Below are 10,238 nucleotides of genomic sequence, written 5' to 3'. Positions count from 1 at the left end.
TTAAATTAAAATTGCACAGTCACACAATCTTCACATTAAATGCGAGTTCGAGAGAAAAACCACTTGGGACATTGAATGACATCTCCCTTAATTAATTATGACTTAACACCAAAATAATCAGAATTTCCTGAGTGTGTTAATTAGCACCTGTTTGCTGTTCTCCATCGCTTTGTTCTGTCCTTTGATCCCATGGCGAATCATCAAGACAATTTTGTTTTGAATCAGTAGGATGCCTGGATATCCCAGTACTCAATTTGTAACAATTACATTTACTATATAAAAATTTACCTAGATTTGTAAGATTTACTTCCAAACATACAGTACCTAACAATATAAAAAGATTACATTAAATTCTTTATTACTACAAAAATGAACACTTTTTAAAAATATGCTGAGCAGCTTTAGTAATGCACTGTATACTTCCTGTACTGTTCAACAATACTTTACATTAAACATGAGTGTAATTGCAGTTAAGTTTTACTCACAAAATCTTCTAATAGTCTTATGTTGGCAGCGTGATTCTCTTCCTGTCCAGCACTCCAGCCTCTTGTAGGCCTTTCTCATTCTTCTTCTGTCAACCCAGGTATCTTGTGATCACCTGAAAAAGTAAAAGATTTGCATACAAACCCTTTTAATGGTCTGGACGTGTCCATAGCAGTAACTTTTAGATAGATAGAGGAGTTTATTTAGTATATTTACAGTACAACAAACATTACATTACAAAACAGTAAATAATAAATAGTAACAGTACGTACTGACAATAAATAAACAGAACAACAAATACGTGGTAGCCAAATAAAAAATGCAGAGTGCAGAGGTCTGTTAAGTTCAACGATTTTTTAAATAAGCCCATAACCAGTCATGTTTCCTATAAGAACCAAAATGCCAAAGAACAACAACTGGGTACAAAACCGCAAGAAAGTTAACTGAACATCGAATGTCATGCTGGCTAGTCAAACTGAATGCTGTTTTGCCTGAACTGATGATTGTTTATTAATAAAAGTGTCTTAAAAGTACCAAAAAAATAAATAAGTAGTTAACCTTGAATGAAATTCAATTCACTTTTCTGACATGATTTAGACACATACTTGTTTTTTACTGGCTGCTAACTGTCCCTCTCTCTGAATATGAAATTCCAAAGCACTAAGCTAGAAAACAAATACATAACTAAAGCACTTTGAGCTAGTAAGACACATCAATGAATCATTAACCATTCACGCATCTAGATATTGATTTTTCAACACTCTTAGACATACTTTGAAAATGAGCATATATATTATTTCTGAGAAAAAATCTATTCTTGTAACATGCTCCGTTTAAGAAAAAGTGATCTTTTTTAAGTGTATTTAAGTGTTTCAGAGATATATAAGAGGTATAGTATAAGCATACAGTATAGAGGCATAAACAGTATAGTACCTCTGATGAATTAACTTAAAAAAGACCAAATTCTGAGGCTAAAGCAATGGAGGTAATGGGTTAAAAACACTTACAAAGTAAAACTAAAAAAAAAAAAATTTAGGACAAGGACAGCACTATTACATATCAGTTCTTTGCTTTCAGCTTCAAGAGCTTTATGCTCTTGTCCATGATATGGTCCAAACAAGTGTAGTCAATCTTAATCAGTGTTTACTCATCCTGTTGTCTCTTCCCATTTAAGCTACCACTTTTATTTCAATCTGGATAAACAATATAAGCTCCTCTGAAAAAGAATGCTTTAGAATCTCAGGGGATAAGAACATGTACCTAATATACTAGCAGAATCGCCCTCTTGCTGTTCAGTACACTGTGGATATTTGATTTATAAATCATTCAGTTCAGGGTACATTTGTCAATCTGACATGTGCCTTTTAAAGTGGAGCTTCGACTCAATTTGTCACAAATATTTGGGGATTAAAGGTGGCACACCAGGCAACAATCTTTCACTGTCAGACTTCCCAATTAGGTGATGACACTGTAACAGTCCTCATTGTGACTGGCCGGTGCTTGTGAACTTTATCAGAACTTCAAAGGAGCAGAAGCAAGTCTTAAACTGGTTTGATGTGCAGGGATGTGATAGGGAAGTAGACTTAAATACTAGAACAAGCAGAAGAACAGCATGTCTATATGTACACTGCTGTGTATGCGATTTACAGTATGGATTGACAAGACATCTGTAAGACATTTGCATAGAAAAAAAGGCTTATGAAAGGGAATATTTTGGTGTCCTAATTTAGTTTTCTGCCTCATGTTTGAGCAACTAATAGCTCAAACACTGCAGCTCTCTTTACTTGTCTTTCAATTCCCATATCATACTATTCTGCATCTCCCTCTGCAACCCAGCATCAGATTGAAGTGTCTGCCACCATCTGGACAGATGCAGATGAGCAAAGTTAGTAAAGAGATCGGAAAGTTTAGAGACCGCAGCGTAGCCCTATCTCTGTTGCACTGGGTTTCAGTGGGTGCGTTTTTGAAAAAAAAAAGTAGCACAACATTCTGTGCTAAGATTATTATAATTCTATCGTTACACTAACAGTATTCATACTATACTTCTTGTTTTATGCATTTATACATTTAATCAAAGGCCTTATTTCCTGTAAATCCAATATTTTCCATTGCATCAAAGGCACTGTGTTGTAAAAAAGAAGCACAATGCTGTATGCCCAGTGACACTAACGACAGGTCACCACCAGAGGAGCTTGGAGGACAAGAGCACAAACAGGTGCTGTCCTCCTAGGTCACTGGCAGTAAACCCGGAGTGGCAGTGCAAGTTAACAGACTCAAAGGACTGACGCTCAGAATCAGGCCAACATCTCCCCTGAGGAGAAAACATCAGACAAGCAATGCAGTGCGCAGCAACTCTGGGAAGATTTGTGAGCCCATCATATCTACTGTGCTGCAGGGATAACTGCCAAATTGGAAAGAAAACTGTTGGTGGGAGGTGATGAGACAAGCCTGCATCATACGAATAAGCTTTAGTGTAAGGGTAATTTACTGTTATTTTTATTTATCTACCTTGCTTAATGGCTTACAATGGATTCTTGTTTTTTTCACATCTTTTGTTCTTTTTTTAGTCCTTTTTAAGTTGCTATACAATGCAATAATGTGGGATCTGTTTTTTCATTAAGTTAATGCAAAGGTAAATATGAGCCTGCGTTCATTGTTTATTCATTGCAACTTTGTTAATGATGTGCAGAAACAAAGCAGCAGGTGAGAACAAAGGAGTAAGAGAGAAAGAAGTCTGAAGAGATAAACTGAACTGTTATTTTTATATTGTATTTTAGTAATTGGCGTTTGATCTAGGTGAGCTATTTTTTTTTCCATGTTGTCTTTCTTATTTAAATACATAAAACATAATTCATTTTTCCCTTTGATTAAAGCATTTATATAAAACAGTGAAGCAACTCTTGAGTCACGGGTTTGATTTTGGCCTAGGGCACCTTCTGTAGGGAGTTTTCATGTTCTCCCCATGTCTAGCTGGGTTTTCTCTTGGTTCACCTCCCATGGTCCAGATACATGATGTCCAGGCTAATTGGAAGCTCTGAGCTGCTCCTGCCATGTGTCTGTGTGAGAAAATGCACAGCTGACACTCCCTGCAATGAGCTGGTGTCAGTCTCCTTGTGGGTGCACAGCAGCTCCACCTTGCATCCTGATCCCATAAAGGATCAAAGCAGTTTAATGGATAGATGACTAAAACACAGCATTTAAACTATTTTGGTTATTCACTGTGCCACCCCAAAAGGGAAATTGAGAATTCCTCTAAAGGCCTAGCATGATTCCATATTGCTGTAGAAAATGGGACAGACTGTCGGTCTTCAATGGAGAAGCAGTCAATTAAAGCCTTAGCATGTCTCTGCTGCTTGGGTGAGCAGACAGACAAAGGATTAACGAAGGAGTGCTCACCCTTGAGCCTCAGAGGGCTGCTTACCAATGTGGCAACGTACAAAGCGTCTCAGCAAAGCATCTTCTATTGGTAACAAAGTACATGGTTTAATGGAAGAGGTGACAGATGCTCTGGGTTTTGTAAATATTTTCTGCAGAACTTCAATATGTCTTCAAATCATTTTATTTTTAACACTCATTATTTCTGATCAAGGCTTTCATTCCAAGAAACAATAAGGGTGGTAATGGGCTGTAACATTTCACTAGAAGCTCATGAACATTTCACTGGACAGCTGTTCTTGTGCTTGAGGAGACTTGCTACACCGCAGTGGTGAAACCTTATTTTCACATTAGCCAAATGGATGTGTGTACAGCAGTAATGGGGGTCATTTTGAAGACATGATGCTCTGACACACTGTAATATCTCTTCCAAATCATTACTAGTATTCATTCTCACCACTTGTAACAGAATCACCTGTCACTGTCTTACAAATAACCCTGCCTTCCGTGAGAAGGTGATCTAACACAACAGGAGGTAAAGCATTAATACCCACGGTTATCGTTATGGTCCAGAAAAGATGCTTTCAAAGCAAATATACTGTAGCTCTGGGGGCATTAGATAAATACTATGCTTTTACTTACCACTTATCTAGCTGTATTGTCAGATATGTATCTATATAATCTAGAAGCAGAATAGCTTCTCAAGGTTGAAGTTCATGAGAGGCCGGTTTGCTAACAGTTCCATCAGCTAGCTTTGTAAATTTGACACTTTGGTGGTACTGTACTGTACAGTATATCCTGCAAAACTTTCCATTTGTGATTTTTGTAATAATTTTTATTTTGTAAAAAAACTATATAAGTCAAATGTCAATTGAGTGCACTGAATAAAGAAAAAAACAGCATGTATTATAGAATCAAACATTTTTTTAATCTGCATATCGAATCTTTTAAAGTAGTGCCTTTCGTGTTCTAGTTTCATTCCACCACACAGAGACTAGGTAATCTAACGATCATTGTTCCTGTGTGTTATATTGACTCCTAAAGCGTCCAGTCTGGTTTCAGTGAAATGTAGTGAAATGTACTGTATATTAAATTATTTTAAGTACAGTGGATAAATAGATTAAACCGGATAGTCACCTGTAACTTAATTTTAATGAGCAGGGGTAACACGAAAGCTATGAAAGAAATAAAGACTGCTTGAATGTTTTAACCAAGAAATGCCATAAATCTGTGATAGTTTCTGGGTTATTCTGGGTTCTGGAGAAATTAATACTTAACCTGTGAGTGTGTATTTTTTAAATGTACTGTATGTGAGAATTTACAGTGGCTTTAGAAAGTCTAAACACTCTTTCCGAGCTGTAACACAGTATAATGGCCTGAAATCAAGAATTTATTTAACAGTACCTTCCTTCTGTAAAGAGTAATGGGCCAACATTTCCACATCTAGGTGTTTTACATTAGTACAGAACTATCCAAAAAGAGTTATGGCTGACCTCAAGCAACAGTTGCTTCCATTAAGCACTAACACAGGGGTGTGTACACTTGTCCAACTAATTTTTCTAGGTTTTCATGAGTAATTACTTTTCAGAATGTTTGAGCATTTGCATTAAAGTGTGTAGATAAAGGTAAAATAAACTCTGATTTGATGTGTCCTAATTGTTATGCTACAAGATAAAATAATTACCAAATTTGGTAAGTCTAACATTCCTTTGATGCTGTATGTCAATACAAACACATACAGTACACATGGACACAGGATTCACTGTAGTTGTTAATCTGAAGATTCTAATAATCTTTCTATGGTCGTGGATGGACAGTACTGCCACAGTTTAGCTCCTCTGGATTAAGATTTAGGGATGTGTCTAAATGGGCCCCTTTTGATCCACTGATGGAGTGTCAAACACTTAGTAGCTCCAATTATGGACGCTGCACCTCATGATGTCACAGCCAATCACCAACTGTGATCACTGGGCTTAACAGGTATTGTATGACAATGGAGACTTGCACATGCCCTCTCAGTTGAAACTTGACAACCTACTGTAACTGAATAATTAACCACACAAGTGGGGACCACACTGCTATCTGAGGTACCGGAAATTGAACTTTAATCTTTAATGTTTTAATATACCAGGCTGAGAGAGAGTCCATACATACAGTAAACAGTAAATTCTGACTAGGCCTTTCTCTGCACCTAGAGAATACTTGCAACTTATGAACCAATTGTAAATGAATACAATAAAACTTTTCAGTAAGTCTGAAATCAAAGTATATTCAGATATAGCAGCTACAGCCAGTGTGGAGCGAACTGAATTTCTCTCCAATTTTCTGAATCCCCTGGCCAGATCTGCACCAGACCTTGTAAAAACAATGATAGATGAAAAACCTTATGATTTTGCTCCTTTAAGGAGCTGTCTTCAGCATCAAGCTAAGCATCTCTCTCTTTCTCTTTTCCTGATGCCGAGAGGACCACCTCTGGAGCTGAGGCAGCAGGTGCAGACTGGGCACGGCTGCGATGAGCCCCAATCAGCACCGTTTCACCGCAGGACTTTTAAACTCTCTTGGCCAGCACATTGCCAGATACGTATAAAGTCAATATTTGCATTATAAATCTTGAGAATTAAAACATTACTCCAACAAGTTTAATAAATTAAAGTTCATGACAGTAACTCAATATTCACTTGTTTTTGAGAATTTGATTAATGATATGAGACTGATCATAATTGATGAAGTTGACAACAACGAGTGTTGTAATCAATGAATTTTCACATTGATATTATTAATATCATTGTAATCCTGGCGTGAATAATCAGCCATTTGTCTCATGGTAGACTGATTCTGTATTATTAACTCCTGTTAATTTGTTATGCAAGTTTCGTTGGTGTACTGCATATGTTGAATCAGCTTGCTGGTATTGCTTTTAATTTTGTCCATTCATTTCTAGTAGACGTACTGTAAACGTGCTCTTTGAATGTACAGTACTTTTCCAATACCTAAATGTTCCAGTTACTTCTAAATCTCACATCATTACATCACACATGTATTATATGCAGCCTACACTTGATGAACTACAGTATATCTAATTATATACTATAATTTATACTATATACTGTATAAAGTTGATTTAACATGAAAATACATACTGTAAGTAAATCTTGCAGGAGTCTGATATTGTCCTATATACAGTGTGTATTGTAAATAACAAAATCATCAAACATAGTTACATGTACTGTATTTCTAAATGCCTGATATTTAAACATATTCATGCCTTCAGTCATCAGCATTCAGTCAACCATGCTTTGGCTTTCATGAACAGAGTGCTTCCTGTAACTTTTAAATACATTCTTAAAGTTTTAGTAAAGAATAGTGAGCACACAGTACATGCAGAAGCTCTCCAGCTCCTTCAGATTACACAGACTGCATTTTGTGATCTTTCTTTAACTCATATCATAGGTGTTCTACTAGAGATTGTGATAACCAATCAAGGATGATGTTATACACTTTTTTAACCATAAAGTATTTTTGCCCTCGCTTCTAACCAGAACCAAATAAGAAGGTAATGCAATACAATTCTAAAGCAGAAGAGGCTCATTTCTTTTCTGTGCAGGAGGAATGCTATTCTTTTTCAACATGTGCTTCACATATACTTTATGTATTAATCATACTGCTGGTGAGACTGATCAAAATCTCATTTTATCTTTCATCCAGTCACAGCATCTGGCCCCATCTGGGAGTCAAATATCTATTTCGCAAATACAGTATGTTCTGTATTTACTTTTTTATGTCATTCTTGGAGGCATTGTTTCCTAATGATTGCAGAGTCTTCTCAGAAGATTCCCATGTGATGCCTGTGGGTGTGAGATAATCATATTTTGGATGACACATTTGGGTTAGACTTCCTGATGTTATCTTCATGTTGGGGCATTGACCATCCCATTAGCCTCTTACTTCTTGATGATGGATGACACACAATTAAATGGAGTGTTTTGTGAATTTAACTAGCTGCTCATACTGTAGAATGTTGAGAAACGAGAATCTTCTGCTTTAAGTCTTTGCATGATTCTCTTACTTTCCCCATGATAATGTGATCCTGATAGTTTTGTTTCTAAGGTCAGCCTGTCTTTAATATCCACTGGCAATTAAGGTGTCTTCCATAAACTTTTATAAACTCTTTGAGCAATTTATAAAGGTTTTGTGCAATTGACAATGCCTAAAAACAATGTTTTCAACATACTGTAGGGTGTGAATACAGTACATTTTCACAGTATTCAGAAATCCATTAAATCCATATGATTATTTTTCCTGTCATGCTACTCATGTTTTCAATACTCCATTCATACATTTTTACCCATTTTTAATGCATGATTTAGGAAAATGATGATATTCATATGCATTGCCTTTTCTAATTTGACTTTTAGTTACAGTTCCAGTTAGGTATGCATTTTTGTGACCTTGAGTGGAGTGTCCAGAAAAGCACTATATAAGTGTAAGGAATTGTCTTTGTCTTCTTCTTCTATTTATTATTCTTATTCTTACTCTCCCCCAAAAAAAGTAGTTCGCTAGGTTAGAAAGGGCAGGTGAAAGAAAGCAGGCCTCCTTTCAGGTTACAATTAAGGAAGTGGGTTAATATCCATCATATATAGCCTACAAAGGAAAAAAAAACTTGTATATTTTTGTACAGTGAACATTATATTAACATTATGTCAAGCCAGTTCATCTGTGTCTTTTCTGACAAATAGATAATGTGTTTATTAATGATGACAAATGACAGCAATTTCTCCAAAACATTTTGCTGTATTATGATTTGTTTGGGAAATGCACCTTTAACCTGTATCAAAGAGCTGGGCTGAGAGGAGTATTTTTATCATGTCGTCAACACATACCACAGAGGTAATGATGTGGTTGACATGATCTCTTCTCATTGTTTCACCTTAGCAAAACAGCAAGCATCCCCCACTATTAATGTGGTTAATAACAAAAATGTTGTATATTGTAACTTACAATACACACTAAAATATTATTTACAGAATATTATCACTACAGTAAGATGACCTGATTGACACTGGCTCTAGAAATCAGCATTTCTGCAATACAAATAAACAAGACCGTGTGGATGTTCAAGGCTTTCTTTTGCAGCTTAACAAGATAATTTGCTGTTGTCATTTATTGTTTGTAACGTCCAGTGCTTGATGCCAGTCAATCATAATCTTAAACAGAGATTTAATGGTTGTTCTTTATACTTTACATGTGTTTCCACTGTTTCATTGTTTACTGACCTAACAAACCATTTCATGTATCAAGCAGAACTTTTGTGGATAAAGCTTATATTTAAATCTGAGAATAGTACACACTTTTCTACACAGAGGGTTGTGGGAGTCTAGAATAAGCTATACAGCCATGATGTTGAAATGAAATCCATTGCTTTTAAAAAAAAAACAAGGGTACGAATTAAAAGCTAAACAAGCCAGATCTCATTCTTCTCTCATTCTCTCAAGTAATTGTCATATGAACCACGTGAGCAAAATTGGCTTTAGAGAATATTGCAAGCAAGTGTGTTGGGAAAGTGAATTAACAACACAGTATAGTTTGAAACCAACTAGTGAAGAGTAACGCATTAAATCCTCTGGAACAATGGCAGTTTTCTGGAATTATTATTTCAAGGGAACATAGATACTGTAATAAACACAGTAACAAATAAGATACCATTGCCAGGCTGAAAGAAATGTTACAGAAATACATAGATTTAATATGATCCACCCCTACAACGAGAGGGAACTCCCACACCCTCACTGAGCCCCTGCCAGTGTGTTGCAACACAAAACATTCTGACAAAAGCACAGGGGCCAGGTGTGCTCTTCAGGGCTCCTGTCTGAACCATGGGACAGTCTGTGAATTAATGATGAACAGCCTGACCTCTGGATGTACGTTAAACAGAACAAAGTAGAGAGATGTAAACTCCTTCTTCACAACTGTCATTACAATATGCCTACAGCCATTACGAAAGCAGCAGTTCCATTTATAATCTATTCCCCAGAGAACTAACAGCACTATAGAAATCATATCAACCTCCACTGGCTAGAAATATAACAGTGCGTAGTAAGACAGGCTGAATCAACTCCAAGGTTAATAAGAAGGTCAGCTGCAGTCAGTGGCAGCATTCACATTGGTCTGTTGTGTATTAAAAGGACTCAAGGTTCTCACTGGGATCCTAAAAGGCTGCATCTATTGTGTCATTTGAAAGCCTGCAGATTTAACTACATTTTCTACCTCTTATCTTACACTGTCTCCTCTTGACTAGTTTTAAATGATTAATCTTGCTGTACGGCACGGCAACACTTTATTAGATTTTTATTCTGTTTTGTTAAAGTTTTGTTCAAATTAGC

General features: G+C 36.3%; 1 long non-coding RNA gene across 3 annotated transcripts in view; it reads right to left on the bottom strand.

The window, feature by feature from the left end:
• Positions 1 to 485: 485 nt before the first annotated feature.
• LOC148641027 (uncharacterized) overlaps positions 486 to 10,238 on the bottom strand; it is a 595,511-nt gene continuing 585,758 nt past the window's right edge. For all 3 annotated transcript variants that reach the window (XR_015930171.1, XR_015930170.1, XR_015930172.1), the window contains one exon: positions 486 to 598. This is a non-coding gene — a long non-coding RNA (uncharacterized LOC148641027). The remainder of the gene's footprint in view (positions 599 to 10,238) is intronic.

The sequence above is a fragment of the Lepisosteus platostomus genome, chromosome 25 (genome assembly GCF_059453375.1).
Source record: "Lepisosteus platostomus isolate fLepPlt1 chromosome 25, fLepPlt1.hap1, whole genome shotgun sequence".
Lineage (NCBI taxonomy): Eukaryota > Metazoa > Chordata > Actinopteri > Semionotiformes > Lepisosteidae > Lepisosteus > Lepisosteus platostomus.
Note: the sequence above shows the minus strand (reverse complement) of the source record. Positions and strands in the feature narration are given on the sequence as shown.